This window comes from Sinocyclocheilus anshuiensis, unplaced genomic scaffold (genome assembly GCF_001515605.1).
Source record: "Sinocyclocheilus anshuiensis isolate Anshui unplaced genomic scaffold, SAMN03320099.WGS_v1.1 scaffold183, whole genome shotgun sequence".
Taxonomy (NCBI): domain Eukaryota; kingdom Metazoa; phylum Chordata; class Actinopteri; order Cypriniformes; family Cyprinidae; genus Sinocyclocheilus; species Sinocyclocheilus anshuiensis.
The window spans coordinates 624,063-640,715 of NW_015548309.1; the positions used below are offsets into that span (position 1 = coordinate 624,063).

The window sequence follows — 16,653 nt, forward strand, 5'->3', positions numbered from 1 at the left end:
CATGCAACACCCGCTGAGTGGCATTAAACAGCTTGAAAGATCAAAGACAATTTTAATATAACTCCGACTGGATTTGTCTGAAAGAAGAAAGTCATATACACCCTAGGATGACTTGAGGGTGAGTAATTTATGGGCTAGTTTTCATTTTTGGGTGAACTAACCCTTTAATGTGTCTAATAATGTTACCCAGTTTGCGACGGGCATTGGGTCTGACAGCATCCCTTGGCAGGCAGCCCTGTTTTAATAATTAAGTACTTAAATAAATCAATTTTCCTTAAACAGAGAGAGATCTGTTTTCACTTTAAAAAGATGAAATTCGAAAGATATAAATAAAATCACAAGATGGAGATTTAAAACAAGCCACAAACATACAGTATCGCAATGTGGTTTTTATGTGTTCCTTAATTGTTCCTTTAAACAATTTAATCTGCATTTCTTAAATGTCCCTTTCTCCACACCTTGGGTTGATGGAGATAGTGGCAACTAGTGTTGCTTTCGTCAATGAAAATTATGACTAAATATCGTCGTCAACGAACCTTTATTACGTGACGAAAATAAAACTTGACTAGACTAAAAAGAGTATGAACGTGACTAAAACTAATAAAAACTAAAATGACAGTTTCACACAAAGACTAGACTAAAACTAAAATGAAAACAGGCCGCCAAAAACAACACTAGTGGCAACATCATTCAGACAAATGGTTTGAATCAGATGTGCAGCCCAAAACAACCCATGGAGGTTCCGAAAGCCAGTTCTTCATTTTGCTTCCATACAAACAGTTATTTAGCCTGTAGCGCACATTGTGTGATCAGCCATATGAACACCAAGAACTTTAAATTAATATAAAGAAGACCCTGTTCCTTTTCATTCACTTAAGTATGCAGAAGAAAAGTAAACTTAAGTTACAGTAGATTAACATAATCGTGTAATGCTTTTATCTGTACTCTTTGGTCTCTTTAGTATCAGGGGACTGTACTAGAACTCAAATAAATGTTATTTTACAGGTTAAGCAAGTAAGATCTGCAAGTAGTAATGACTGCCTTCAAACATGTTTCCCAAGCACTCCTCTTGTCTGCTATTGGTCAGTCAAACATAGCCCTGCACCCAAACTTGTGCCATTGATTGCACATTGTAAGAGTTGTAAAAAAAAAAGGATTTCTTCAAGAAACAACAACATTTCTAATACATTATGTCTTTTGCTATCTAGATTCATCTCTCACAGACCTTCGAGGTTAAAATATCAAGTGAACAATGACCCCAAACAGAACCTCTCCTCTTTACTGACATCTTTTAACTGTTGCTCTCCTTTCCCCTTCTTCGTCCTCTTGCAGCTGTTATCATTTCTTCTCCTGACTGCTAATAAAAACAGATTTTCACCTTGCCACAGGCTGCTGGAATATGATAGAATATCTGATGGTGCTCATATCAACGGCAGTGGGGTGTCATATTGAGCAGAATGCCGCCCACATACGGATGAGTGACCTTGCTACTCTCAGCCCTTGAGGGTAGCCAGGGAACAACTCTGAGCCAATAAGCATGCCTTGGCTCATGCTAGCCTGGTAGAAGTGTATGTGTGTAAAAATAAGGGTCAAAAAATCTGAATAACCCAAAACACTACTAAATGAAGTTCTAAAAACAGTAGTGATGCAATTATGATGCAAACATAATTCAAACTAGATAAACATACCATAATTAGAAAAACTAGAAAAACCTAACATAATTTGGTCCTTCAAGCCAGATCTCATTGCTCTTGGATAAAGAGGAACTATCAGCATCTATTAAAGGGGTCATATGATGCGATTTCAAGTTTTCCTTTCTCTTTGGAGTGTTACAAGCTGTTCATGAATAGATAAGATCCCTAAAGTTGCAAAGACTAAAATCTCAAACCCAAAGAGATATTCTTTATAAAAGTTAAGACTGGTCCACGCCCTCCTAAAACGCCTCGTTTAAACACGCCCCCACGTCTACGTCACGATGTGGGAAGATTTGCATAACGCCGCCCAAATGTTCACACAAAGAAAGAAGGTGTAACGTTATTGTAACGCCGCCATGTCGTGAAGACGCTGTGTGTTTCGTTGCGAAAGCGAAAACACTTTGTTTGGCCTTCCAAAAGAGGACACAACTATAAATCAGTGGTTAAGTAGTATTTACAACATTATTTACAACACCAAATATTCAGATGTGTGCAACGCATTTTATGGAGGACTGTTCCCTGATCCTGGGAGAGTATACTACAATGCCGGCTGTTCTGACTCACAGAGCCAATGATTACTTGTACTGCAGAGGAGTCAGAAAGGCATGGTCCATTCAACGTCACCATGATTGCTCTCTCCCCATCGGACAGACCCTCTAGTCTTGAGTCAGTATTCATAGAACTGAGTGGTCACCAGAAAGTCGGAGTACCACCACAGACACAAGCTCCCATGCCTCCTGCTAAACCTGCTCAGTCTGTATGGTATCAACAACCTTGAGATTCAATCATCCTCATTAACTGTCTTGTAACCCCTCACGCAGGCCAGCTCAGATTCCCATTCGAACGCCATTTCCCCACTCACTTACCATCAGGATGACATTGCAGTTGACCAACACAGCCGCAGCACAAGTAAGGTCAGATCCGTCTTTCTCTAAGGGGATTTAACATTAACTGAAACCTGCTTGGTAGCCGATTCCGCTTTCAACTCACCTTTCGCTACCTTCAAGTCCTTTAGCAAACAGCTAATGACAAATTGGATCCAGACGAATCACTGCTGCTGGCATGCATGCCAAGTGTACCTTTTGGAAGCCGTGTAGTATCTCTAAAGGCCGCTACCTAAAGATCCTCCACAAGGTCGACATCTGGCAGTGGGCCTGTAATGTGTCGGGAGTTGTCGATCACCTACCTCCAGAAGCCAGGTCCACTAAGCTGGAATTGTGGCTCTCTCAGGACAAAGCTGACCCAAAAGAATCTACCTTGAGCCTGGGCTGACACTGAAAGTTGGACAATCTAGGGTTTAAACACAGACCCATCACATACAATACATTGTTGATGTGAAGCATCTCTCGGGTGGCTGGCGAGTCAGTGCGACCTTCTTGGAGTCATCCTTCCCGATACTACCAAAGCCTAGTTCCTAGGCAAACCACAGGAACTAGGGTGATTCACAACTCCCTGGTGAGCTCCGGCAAGCATGGATAGCCTGAAAAGATGAGCTGCGATATCTACCACAGGTAATACTCCCTAGATGCTACAGCCCCTCCTATATGAATCATCCAGATGTGCGTCGGGAGATTCATATCTTCAGTAATGCCTCTGAGAAGGCATATGGGGCCAGCGTTCAGAAGGTCGCCAAGAGGAACTCCAACTTGCCTTACTTCAAGCCTGATCGAGGGTGGCCCTCACAAAAGCAATAGTTCAAGCTCTGTGCCACTTTGACAGGAGCACAGTTGGTGAAGTTCCTCACTCTGAAGTTGGACAAGATCACCTGCTGGACTGACTCTACAATTGTCCTCCACTGGCTCCTTTCTGAGTCCTGCCAATACAAGGTCTTGTAACAGCAGCCCTGTTTAAGCCTGCTTTCTATTTGGTAGGAATGAACGGTTTTGAAAAAAAGAGATGGGGTACCTGTGCTGTACACATTGAAGTGCTAACCTGTGATGCTTTCCCGATGGTACTGAGTAGGTTTGTGAGGCAACATGGACAGCTTGCACAACTATACTCGGGAGTTCTGTCTCTCCATCTTGGGAGTTTGTGCCCAGGTCAGAGAATCCTTTGGCCAACTCAGTGATGACCTGCAGCAGTTGTTTAACCAGACAACAGATAAGTTTCAACTTCAATCCTCTGCACGTTGGAGGTGTGTGAGAGAGGGGGTTTCAGTCAATAAAAGATGCCCTTCATTCAACTCTGGGTTTAGAGTGTTTCAGACAGTCCTGACAGAGATCGAAGCCATCTTAAACTCTAAGCCTGTGGCATACTTTTTGGGGTATAAAATGGACATGGAGGCACTCACAGAAATTAGCCAAAATATTATGGGCTGCTTTCATAAGGCAATACCTACCAGTAATGCAGATGAGAAGAAAGTGGCAAAGACCATCATTTGACATTCAGCCTGTACCATAGTCATGCAAGTTGATCCTCAGTTACCTCGATCCGTGTGGCAGATCGGAAGTGTCGTGAAAGTTTTTTCTTGGGGCTGATGGTCATGTCAGAACAGCAGCGATACGGCCTATAGTTCATCTGATTGTGCTTCCTGAAATCCCTGATGAGGATGAGCCTCCTAAAAGAAGAGACTGACAACAGGTCATCGACTGGCGGCGATGTTGAAAGGGCCTGTTGGTCAATGCCATTACACTACAAAATGAGCCGAAAGAAAAACTTGCCCCAGGATCGGGAGAAATAAACCCAATGTGTGTGCTACAGTGTGCATAGTGTGTGTGTATGACTGATTTTGAGTACCTGTTTATGCTGATAATTACCTGATAAGTTAATTTGAGTGTTGTATATAATGCGCTGTGTGTGTTATTTGTTGCCAATATACGGATATTGACCATTTCAATGTGCTGACTATGTTTACATAAAAGAGGACAAAGCACTCTATATTGTTCCAGAGAGATGATACTCTTATGTTACTTACATTGTAATTGCACCTTAGCATTAATATGATTTATTTCTATACAGTATATGTCAAGATCTGTTAGGCTAATTATTTAATTTGCTAATTTTGCTATAATCTGTTGCATTGTCAAACCACACACTCTCAAACCTCCTCTAACATTGTCAGTGCAATAAACTTCATTGATTTCATATGACAGCCCTGATTCACTCCTGTGTTCTGGTCGACACACCAAGTGGATAGAGACATTGGAACCTGCTTAGAATACAGCCCTGCTTCAACTACTTAACAGTACAGATTAGTTTTTCCAGGCCGCTAAAGCAGTCAAACGCTTGACTAGAACCCAGTGGCTTCAGAAGGAAGACACTTTAGCAAACTATAAATAGGAGTAAGTTTATGAAAGGTGACAGATCTTTAATTTATTTTTTCAAAAACAGACTCATTTATTAATGAAACACTACAAATGTACATGTCTCAAAGAGATACTACATAATACTGTATAAGTACATAGCACATACTGAATTTAAAACCATGCAAATAAAAGGAACAATTTGCACAGAACTCTTAAAATAACTTCAGATTTAAATTTTTAAATTCCAAATTCATTGCAGAAAATCTATATTGTACTTACTGGAGAAGCCAAAGGCTGTAAACACAACAGATTATTGAAAGCAAGATACAGATGCCAACTAGCCATCTACAAGTAAGAGAATGGTAGCAAACATCTCTCCTGCTCTCGTCTCTACAGCCCTCATGCGTCTGAATATGTGTGTGCTTGAGTTTGATTGGGGTGAGTTGAGCATCTCAGATACCCCAAAATCCGTGCAGCTCACCCCAAGCCAGCTGAATTGTGAAATATAATGTAAACCTGCCAGCGGTCCGGAGTAAACAGAAGGAGATACAGTATGAGAGAAACGTGAGCGTAAAAACAGTGGAGGCTGTATTTGTAATGTAACAAACTGAGGCTGAGAGTGCAGCCCTCAGAAACTCCCACAGCTCAATACAGACCTGCTTCCATCTAATTGTGGAGAGTGTGAATCTTTACATCATTTTCAGATGTAACCAAGTGACGCAAAATGATGGTTATATTAGTTGCAGCATATACAAAAACGGTCAATATATGAAGAATTATGAGCGACAAGCCACCTCCTTTCAAATCCCCAAGAGTAATTACAAAAAAAGGGTCCACAAAAAAGAAACAACCACTTAAGGACCTTCTGCTAACAACAAGACATTTTCACTAGAATAACCAAATAGGGCTCGGTAGAAATAACTTTGATCACAATCTTCAGCTGAAGAATCCAGATACAGACTCTTAAAATTCACAATATTAATGTGTGCTAACTGAGATTGTTTTCCAATTGTTCCCTCTATGAATGAATCTTCAAACTCATGGCAAAAGGAATCATATTTTACCCGAGTTGTGAATGCAATTTTGCAGTCTATATTGAATGTGATGCAATAAACTATGTACTACTAAATATTTGCAAGAAATGTGTTTGTTTGTGAATGAGACTACATTGGTCATGGTTGTATGTAGACAAATTACTTTTCTCTTCTTTTAGTGAATCAAAAAACATACTGTACAGCATGACCACTGTTCATTATGAGCAAATGAATCAGAATCACAATTTAAAATCAGAAGCAAAGTCATGCAAATTGAGTGGAAGCGAATCAAAAACAAATCAAGAGTTTTGTGAAATACTGTATCAATACATACAACAGCCCTACCTGTGGAGAAAAGCCTGTGGATAAAAAAAAAAACCTGTGCATAACTCAACCAGCATATAAATCAATACAATTCTTTGTAATTCTTTCAGACACATTTTCAGATCTAGCGGACTCCTCCTTGGCAAGAATTGCTGCTCTGGGGTGTCTTCTGGACCATCGACAGACCCATGGAGGGCAGTGTCTTCCCTTACTTCCGTGCAAACATATTAAAGCATGTTTGCCCCTAAACAATGCCTGTGGCAACAGATATTACCTCATGCATCCGTTTATCCTCATGCTCCCCCGGCTCAGCGTGCAGGCAGACGGTCATACGGGTTTGTACAGGGCCATGCGAGATAACAGTCCACTTGACCAGCTCACCCCGACATACCTCTGAGAATCAGGGATAACTGCAAAAAAAAAAAAAAAAGACATTCCTAAGCAATGGACATCACAAGAAAAGTTCATGTTCGGAGGGGTGCTTTTTTCACATCTAGCTCGTATTTGCATTTTTGATGGTGGAATTTTTCTAAAGTAGAAACACACAATAGACCAACCATTAAACAAATAAATGTGACAATTCTCCCGGCCAGTGATAATTATAGTTGTAGTAGAAGTAATAATACTACTAATAATAATAATCATCTCCCGGCCGACAACAACAACAATAATAATAATAAATAACTGATAAGTGAAATTCTCCTGACCAATAATAATAATAATCTGTAAATGACTAAATATTACAGCAAATAAATAAAATTGCAATCTCTTAAAAATACCCAAAGTAGGCTACTAGTGACAATGAGGAACGCGGAGTATAAATTGAACAGAAGCTGATTGAATGCTCTGTTTAGTGTAATGAGGAACACAGGCATTATATGCTGAGGTCTTGAAGATGGCGTATGTGTGTCTCAGATAAACAGACATGTCGAGAGGCTGGAGATTAGGTGTGCAGAACGGATGTCTCTCACACACACAAGGACACACAGTCTCGCAGCTGCGACAGTGTTTCTGCATAAGCGTTACCTCGGTGTCCCCTTGTGAGCGAAGAAGATTAATTGCATAGTTACAAGTCCGATTTGTTGACTGGGCATAATTAACCTTTTATATATGCAGGGTGAAAAAAAAAAAGATCCAAAAACACATTTTTCAGAGGAGTATTTAAAGACGTACCATCTGAATACATTTGCATGGGGATGACGCCCGTGCTTGAGAAAATCATTAGGCCTATCGGATTGCAACCATATTTTATTTTTGGTAGCCAACCGAGCGGACATTTCTACACCTTAATTCCTGACAACATCATCAAAGGCTTTAATCTTTGAGGAAAAGAAATGATACACATTTTGCAGTGCAAAATTACATCAGCCACCCTCGGAACTCTGAAAAACATGATATGACACTCATAACGGAGTCGAGGATGCATCATCCAGCGGCTCATCTGGCATATGTGAGAAAAGCCTCAAAATGCATCTCATTAGGTAAACGTACTTCACCAAACAGGAGCTCAGTAAATAACATAAGCGTCGTCGTGATGTATATCTCTGTCATATCGCTCTTGTAAATGACTGGAGAGGAGGGTGCGCGAACATCACTCAAGCACCGGTGTTGCTCTGATGAATGCACTTTTATCAACACCGGGCTTTCCAGACAAATGGCTTTTAAAACAAGTTGTAACCGCCACAAATCCCTCAGATGTCTAAACTGACCTCACGGTGAACCCTGGGTCCCATAAAGACCCAATCAAGACTGAAGTAGGGCGAGGTCTGCCATTGCCTGTCATTTCTAACACCCTCTATCCTATACTCAATCATACACACTGTATTTCCCCAAAGACCAAGCCCAGTGAGATTTAAAGGTATAGTTTGCTCTAAACATTCAATTCTGGCATTATTCACTCACCCTTGAGATATTTTAAATCAGAACTTTATCTTCTGTGAATGATTATGGTCGCTCTTTGTCATGCATGGGGACTGGAGACTTCAAGCTTCAAAACCGACACAAAAGCATTATAAAATGGGTCTATATGACTCACATACTGTTTTCACAAGTCAAATCATAGACAAAAAAAAAAATGTAATCGAAATGTTATCCACTAAAAATCTTCATCTATGGCACATTTGCGAGTTCTTGATTCATGAACGAATCATAAAGAGCAGCCAACTGGATCATCTTATCAAAAAGATCTGACTCAAAAGAATAATTTATTCATGAACCTGCAATGAATAAAACAAACTGTATATGACAATGTTCTAGACAATCAGAAGAATTAAAAAAATAAATAAATGAAAAAAATAAAAATATAGCCAATAACGAAATAAATACTGTGACTGAAAATCTTAGTAAAAAAATAAATACATACTGTAAGTGACTGAAAATCTAGCCGATAGACAGAGAGATGAACAATGTTCTTCAAATTGTTGGGTGCACTGTCTCTTTAAAAATCATAAATAAATGAGGTACTTCATTTCAACATATTGTCATTCCTCTTCCTTTATCTCTCTTGATCTCTTTTTCCATAAATCTCACTCACGCTCACATACACTCACTCTTCCTCTCTACTAGCATTCGGGCTGTTAGATAAGATGAGGCGTTTGGAGAAACAGGAGAAATGAGAGCCAGCTGGAATTCCCATCAGAGCCCTAATCCATCTTACATTTAAACACACACACACTGTGGCCAGTGGCCAACAGTATTACATACTCTGTGAGAGAGCTCTAACCGTAGGTGCCTACCAACCATTGCAACATCATATTCCATTATTCCAAATTTAAATGAGGTGAAAAGGTCTCCAAATTGGGGTGTCTGCTGCTGGGATTTTTTTGGAGTTTGTTTTAGAAAACTTAATCGGTTTCACAGATGACCAAATTCCTTGAAATGTGGGTGCTGGTTTGGTGAAGTCACATCGGTGTCACATAGAACCTATTGTTCAATTTTTTCTTAATATTTTTATATTTTCTGCCTTTTATTTAAATTTTAAAGTTTAGTAATTTTGTATGTTTTTATCGTTTGTATTACTTTTTATTTCTATAGTTTTAAGTTTTAGTTTATTTAGTTTTAGTTAATTTAGTCATTCAACAAACTATGAAAATGAGAAGTGTTGCCTTGGCAACTACCTGAAATAAAATACGTTTGTTTGTTTGTTTGTTTTATCTCAAGTAATTCATTTTAATAACCCTGGTGTTATCTTCCATTACAAAGTCTTCAATACCAGACAAACACATTTACTTTAATATAATACTAGAATAATCACATGAAAGGACAAAGCCATAAAATACAACCAAAGATAAGAGTTTATGAAATCTTTTGAAACAAAGTCCAAAGATTACCAAGACTTCACAAAATCCTGTCAAACAAGGTTAAAATGACCTCAGAGCAACACTTTGCAACATCTCTTGTGAAACTACGCTGCCATATCAGTCGAGATGCTGTCGCATACGGTCTCATCCGCCCTGATGGCATGAGGGCTTTAACCCGTTCTCTTCCTAACCTTCACTTCTAACCCCTCGCTCTCATGCAGCATGCTTTTTCCTCCACCTATCACCCTTTCATCTCCCTCCCATCTTGAGATGATATGTTCAAATATGACCTTGCAGATAATGAGTGGCATTTGGGGCTATTAGGACGACCGATTAAACAGACCAAGACGATGTGTTCTAAAAATGTGCCTCTCTCTTCAGCTACCTCGATTTTGTTTGAGTAAAAGAGCAGGTTGGCATGTCACGAGAAAGTATCGCTTTCTCACTTTTCCGTGTTTTTCCAAATGCTTGCATCTAAAGACAACACTTATGATCAAAGCATAGCTGGAAGCACATCAATGTGTGTAGCTGTACGTGTACATGTGTGCACTATAGTGTTGGTGACAGCAGCTGTAGTTGGTTAAAGGTAAATGGAGGTTGAAAACGGAGATGAAAAAACGTAATGAAGCATGCCATATTGGCTTCGGATACCTAAAGGCATGCAACCTCACACAGAACCCTTACGTTATGTCTGACAGACCCCGAGCCAGAATACTACACCTGTATTTAGGCTTCATTTCATATTAGTGTGCTTTAGGGTGCTTCTTGTAACCTCGGTTTACTGATTCCATTTGAAACAGTGGTCCAACACATGGTTCGCATTAACTTTTGGAAGAAAATTGGCAAGAAATTCATCCTCATGGAAGAGAACCGCTGCTGATGTATAATTTGCACCTTTGCATGTCCTTGGTCACAGTTATTATGTATATTTCAGGGGGTTTTCATGCAAATGGTGAGATAAGATTCATTTTTAGACCCACCAAAAACTATTTTTATTTCCCTTATATTATTACAATAGCAATACCTACTTATTAATGTCATTGCATTACCAAAAGAAATACTTGGTACTAGCTACAAAAATGAGGATAAACTAAGACAGACATGGTCAGAGTGGCTACTGATTTAGTGTATTATTCACTTAATGAAGCTTCATTTCGATGTAGAAATTAGACTGTTAAAAAGCTGTTGAATCAGTAGCTGCTCCCAAGTAATGCTGAATCTGTCAATGTAGAAATTAGGTTGCAAATAAGAGTTGAATCTGTCAGAGCAGCTACTAATTCAATGTTAATGCATCATTTCCACAGAGAAATTAGACTGCAAAAAGGCTGTTGAATCAGTAAAATGTGTTGGAATTGAATCTGTCAGAACAGCTAATGATTCATGTTAAAGTATCATATATCATTGTTTTCAAATTAGAAATTATGCTGCAAATAAAAGCTGTTGAATCAGTAAAATGTTTCAATCAGTAACCACTTTGACAGATTCAGTTCCATGTTAATGTATCATTTTAGACAAATACAAACTGTTGAATTAGTAAAATGTGTTGGACCTGAATCTGTAAGAGCAGCTGCTGATTCATGCTAATGTAAAATTATTTCAATGTAGAAATAAAGCTGCCAATAAAAGCTGTTGAATCAGTAAAATGTGTTGAATCAATAGCCGCTCTGACAGATTCAGTGCCATATTAATGCATCATTTCAATGTAGAAATTAAGCTGCAAATAACAGCTGTTGAATCTGTAAAAATTCTTGAATCAGTAGCCACTATGACAGATTTGGTTCCATGTTAATGCATCATTTCGATATAGAAATTAGGCTGCAAAATAGCTGTTGAATCAGTAAAATGTGTTGAATCAGTAGCCGCTCTGACAGATTCAGTGCCATATTAAGAAACGTTTCCGGAGTCACTCATCAAGTCTCTCACATATTAAGCACATTCTTCTGCTGTTTTGTGTCATCGCTGTATTTCTCAGTGGAACAGGGATGATCTAAATACTGTGTAATTCAGAGGAAGAGAGCAGGCTGTTTTTCCCTCGTCAGGATTCTGTTAACAGGACAGGATAATTATGGGTAGAGGGTGCAATGCCAGGCCCTGCTGTCTATAACTCCCACTTGTTGCTTTTTTTGTTTGAGTGATGCCACGTAGACAATAGAAAACATGGCAACCACTGACAGCATCCCCACAGCTGTGCCCAGTATTACCATCACTAAACATCCAAAAGGAGAACAATGCACTCAAAGAAGAACATGCAACAAGCATGCAGAAGCACACGTACAATTACTAACCATCATTCACACATACGCATTCAATTCATGTTTAACAGTACTTGATTTGAAAATTGTGAGTTGCCAGAATAAGAACCGCTGACGGATCCCACAGGTTTAGAGGTTCAACAAATCAACTTCAACCGAACAGCAAAACAAAGAAATTACACTACTGTAATTATTTTATATTTATTTTTACAATTACACTACCATAAAACTTATAGCTAATAGACATCAACTAAAAGCAACCGAACTTAAGCTTTTCTACCTGAAAATGAGCAAATGCATTTGAAAAATATACGGTAACACTTTATTTTAAGGTGTCCTTCTTACACGTTACATGTATTTACTATTTTAAAAACAATTAATTATGCATAACTGTCATGCAAGTAACCCTAAGCCAAACCCAAATCTTAACCCTAACCATATAGTAAGTACATGTAGTTAATTAATATTACTCAGTACTTACATGTATAATTACACCGTAACAAGGACACCTTAAAATAAAGTGTAACCAAATATACAATTTTCTACAAGCCACAGAGAAACATTTCTCATTAGGCATGAAGTATCATTTAAAAATTATTCATAAAATATATAACATGTCAGTGCTCCAAGAGGTCACGATTAGTGCTCACAATGGAGGCGAAACACACAGACTGGGTCAAAGTGCTTAAAGAACCCCAGAAAGGCTCAATATGACTGTTGTCATGGTTACTGCTATGAACTTGAAACAATGGGACAGTGACCTTGAGCATGACGACACAGTCATGCTCACTCATATTTGAATGCTTCACTTCTACCTCACACAGTCCCTTTACACACAACACTCATATGCATGAAATCATCCCAGCCAAAACTGATTATACCACCGAGATTTTAATCAACACTTTCTGATTGAACTAAACCATGTTAAATGTTTATTGTCCTCCAATTAAAACGTACTGAAACAATTGTTAGCGAACACAACAGTACCGTGGCCAAACCTCCAACATCTGCCTCTTCAGTTCACAGACCAGCATAGAGGATCAAAGATCAGCCCTCGCCCAAGGCGGTGGAAAGTTCCAGTCTCATGAAAATATGTAAATCCTGATTAGGAGAAATTGCAGGCCTCGATGCACCAGTCATATCAGCTGTGTTAAAATGCCAGGCGTTGGCTCGGGCCCAACACTGAGTGTTAATTGGATGGAGGCATTTTGACACTGACCTCTGAACTCCAAAAGTGGAGAGGTTGAGAGCGACAGGCCCTTTTTCACATTTTATATGCTTTTTGTAGCAAGGGTAATAGTTTATCTTCAGCTTATGAAAGCTTAAGCCTGGCTGCTGATTTAGGATACCAATATATCACAATACACATTTTACGGTTTATGGAAAAGTGATTCAGAAACTACTTAAAAATACATTTCTACTGGAAAAGACTTTGGAAGACCCAATGTGAACATGAGCCGAAACATGATCAGACTTTAATAAAATTCTATAAATACTATTTTACCTGCTCTGTATTATTTTGTAATGCTAATAGTAAGATTCTTTTAATATTCTGAACATAAGCTATGTAAAATGCAAAAAAACAAATGTATGTATCATTTATTTTTTAATGCTGATATTCACAGTTTTAAAAAAATAATAATTATTCCGGATATAAGCCATGTAAAATGCAAGAAACTAATGTATTAAAATGAAACATTAATTTAAACATTTTTATTTTTTTGTGCACGCTGATATTTAACTATTATTCCAGACACAAGTCATGTAAAAGGCAAAGAAACAAACTGATACAATTACATAATCTAAAACGTATATATTCTATTTAATTTTTAATTTTATTTCTATGTACTTATGTATTTAATTTATTTTAAACTTTTTTTCCTGATATTTAGATTTTTAAAAAGACAAACCGATTAAAATACATACATATACATACGTGTGTGTGTGTGTACACATTTTTGTAAATTCTGATATTTGGTTTTAAATTATAATTTCACAATTTCAAATTGCAACTACGCAAATCCATTTTAAATACGCAATAACATTTAAAACCATAAAATGATACACATTAGAAACCAATAGTTAAAAAGCATACTATTTAAAAAAAAACTTTTTTTATCTAGATATTTAATTCCTCCTCACTCATTCTGTTGCTTCTCAATTCTGAATGCCCATTCTATTTGTGACGGCTTTTTACACAACTGCAATAAAAATTATACTTGAAAATCTCCACTTTCTTTGACTCCTTACATCAATAATAAAAATCAAACTTGTGATGTGGGACCCTGTTGGTTCAGTTTAGGCCATCAAACTTCTAGAGTCTTACCTGTTAGTATTACTTCTAAAAATACATCCTAGAGCAAAAAATGTATAATTTTCTCAAAGCTAATAAGAGAAAACAGAGCATCTCACTCCCACTTCCCTTTTGCCATGACGACAGCTAACTTCTGTGAAGGAAGCCTCCTCCCCCGGACTAATCACGGTATCCAATTTGTACAACAATTTGGAGGACTCCCTTAAACAGATAGTCTCAGGGCAGCGGTCGATGCAGTTGTCTGAAGAGGCTTTAAGAAGGATGTGGACGATGGTTTGGGGAGGGAGGGAACAACGCAGATGTGTGGAAATCCATTTACAAATGAAAAACAGCCCACGGAGTAGCACGCGGATGACAGGTCATTAACAGACTCAATGGCACGAAACAAAGCACTGCAAAGCATTTCCCCTTAAAGTGTTTAGAAGTCACGTAGGCGAAATCACTGGATTCTTTACTCCCGTCCTCTTCATTATCCGTCTCTTAAAGGGACGTTTCAAAAACATTCTTCCGATTGACCCTTGGGTGGTTTTGACCAATTATAGCAGGAACAGATGCAGCATTAGAGGCGCAATTCTACACACTTAAAAGGCTTTGGATGCATCAAGCTCCTTTTTCTGCATTCCTTCCCTGATGACTGTTGTCTGGGCCTGGCATGTAACCATGGCAACCTGAACTGCCTATAGAAGTGGCATGTTCAATACTGAAGATGAAGCGCATTCTCTGATAGCTGGAAAGGCCAAACAATTCAATTTCCCCACATTTTATTTTTGCTCTTTTGAAGGTTTGCCTTCCTCGGAATGCTGTGAAACATGTTTAACAAAGGCAAGACGAGAAAACGCAAACTTTTTGGAGACGTGTTCAGTGGTGAAAGACATTTTTATATAAACAATTCAGCCCAAAATGAAAACTGTTATCACTTACTCACCCTTGGACTGCTGAGGTGTTGGTTAAACTCCACTTTAGCGAGTGGAGAAACAGGAAACACGTGTAATTGAGTAAGATTAACTACCTCCATCTATGACTTGAAATGGTCTATCTTTTCTAATCCTCCTCCTCTCTTCCTTCCTGCTCTGTTGTCCCTCTTGTTTTCATGAATGATTGAGGTGGAGAGGTTGGCTCAGAGGGAGCAGGGAGAAGTGCACTCTACATTCAGCCCCGATAAAAGAGCTTGTCAGGGGAAGTGTAAGTCCCACGACTGAAGAGTCTAACCAGCTGACGGAAAGAGAAAGAGACAGAAAGAGCATGAGACAGCCTGACAGATGGACCATCACGTGCCAAAGGCCTCCGTCAGGGCCTGTAGATGCCAATACTGTGAAAGAGGGGTGTAACTGCATGTCCAACCTTACTAGCACGCTTAAAAGTGAACTTCAGACATCTGCTGCACCAAATGGACATTATATGGCCATTGAACTGTAAGCGGCCCTGACATCCTCAGCAGCAGGAGGAGAAGAGGCCATTCACCCACCCAAGGACACACACAAGAGCCCGGCATGCACACAAACAACTAGCTATCCATTAACGACCCAATGCGGCCCTCCATGAGTCAGTGTCACCCAGGAAAGGACGAGCAGACCTCTGTCTAATTACACAGCGACACTCACGCCATTACTCCTCATAACCCTCCCGTGGAGAGGCTGCTGGGAAAGAGAGCGTGATTGTATGTGTATAACGGGAAAAATAAGTCAAAAAAAAATAATTGAGCAACTGCAATGACCTACTCCTAATTTTAGTTTGGATATGTGTGTATAATAAGGGCTGTCAATGAATATTTAGAAACAAATTGTGTACTAAAACACTGATTTATATATTTATGATAACACACATTGCTACAAACATGGAGTAATTAAAAATTACCACACTTTATGAACTTGCTCTTAAAAAGCATGTTAATAATAATAACAATAGTAGTAGTAATAATAGCAATATAAAAACAACATCTCACATTTAGGTTTTCTTCATTCTGGAGATTAATTGCGCATTTCCATAGTTTTCTTTTTTTTTAATGAAATGAATATTAGCTTTTTTATGCTCTAGAATAAATTTTAAAAAATAATCATTTTAAAACGAGTTATATATTTTAGATATATATATATATATATGTGTGTGTGTGTGCGTGCGTGTGTAGATATTGATATATTGATGCATAGATATATATTGATGTGTAGATATAGATAGATAGATATATATTGATGAACTTGTTCTTACAAGTGTACCTATATCATAACAGCCCATATTTGTATTTATTTAATAATTCTGGACATACATGGCTTATATCCAAATTATTAAATGAAGTGAAGTGACATGTGGGCAAGTTTGGTGACCCATACTCGGAATTTGTGCTCTGCATTTAACCCATCCAAGTGCACACACACAGCAGTGAACACACACCCGGAGTGTATGTGTGTATATATATATATATATATATGTATATATATATATATATATATATATGTATATATATATATATATATATATATGTATATATATATAT

General features: G+C 38.3%; 1 long non-coding RNA gene across 2 annotated transcripts in view; it reads right to left on the minus strand.

Annotated features, from left to right (window-relative positions):
- Positions 1 to 16,653, minus strand: part of LOC107656245 (uncharacterized) — a 32,782-nt gene that overhangs the window by 2,640 nt on the left and 13,489 nt on the right. For both annotated transcript variants that reach the window (XR_001630538.1, XR_001630537.1), the window contains exon 3: positions 6,572 to 6,707. This is a non-coding gene — a long non-coding RNA (uncharacterized LOC107656245). The remainder of the gene's footprint in view (positions 1 to 6,571; positions 6,708 to 16,653) is intronic.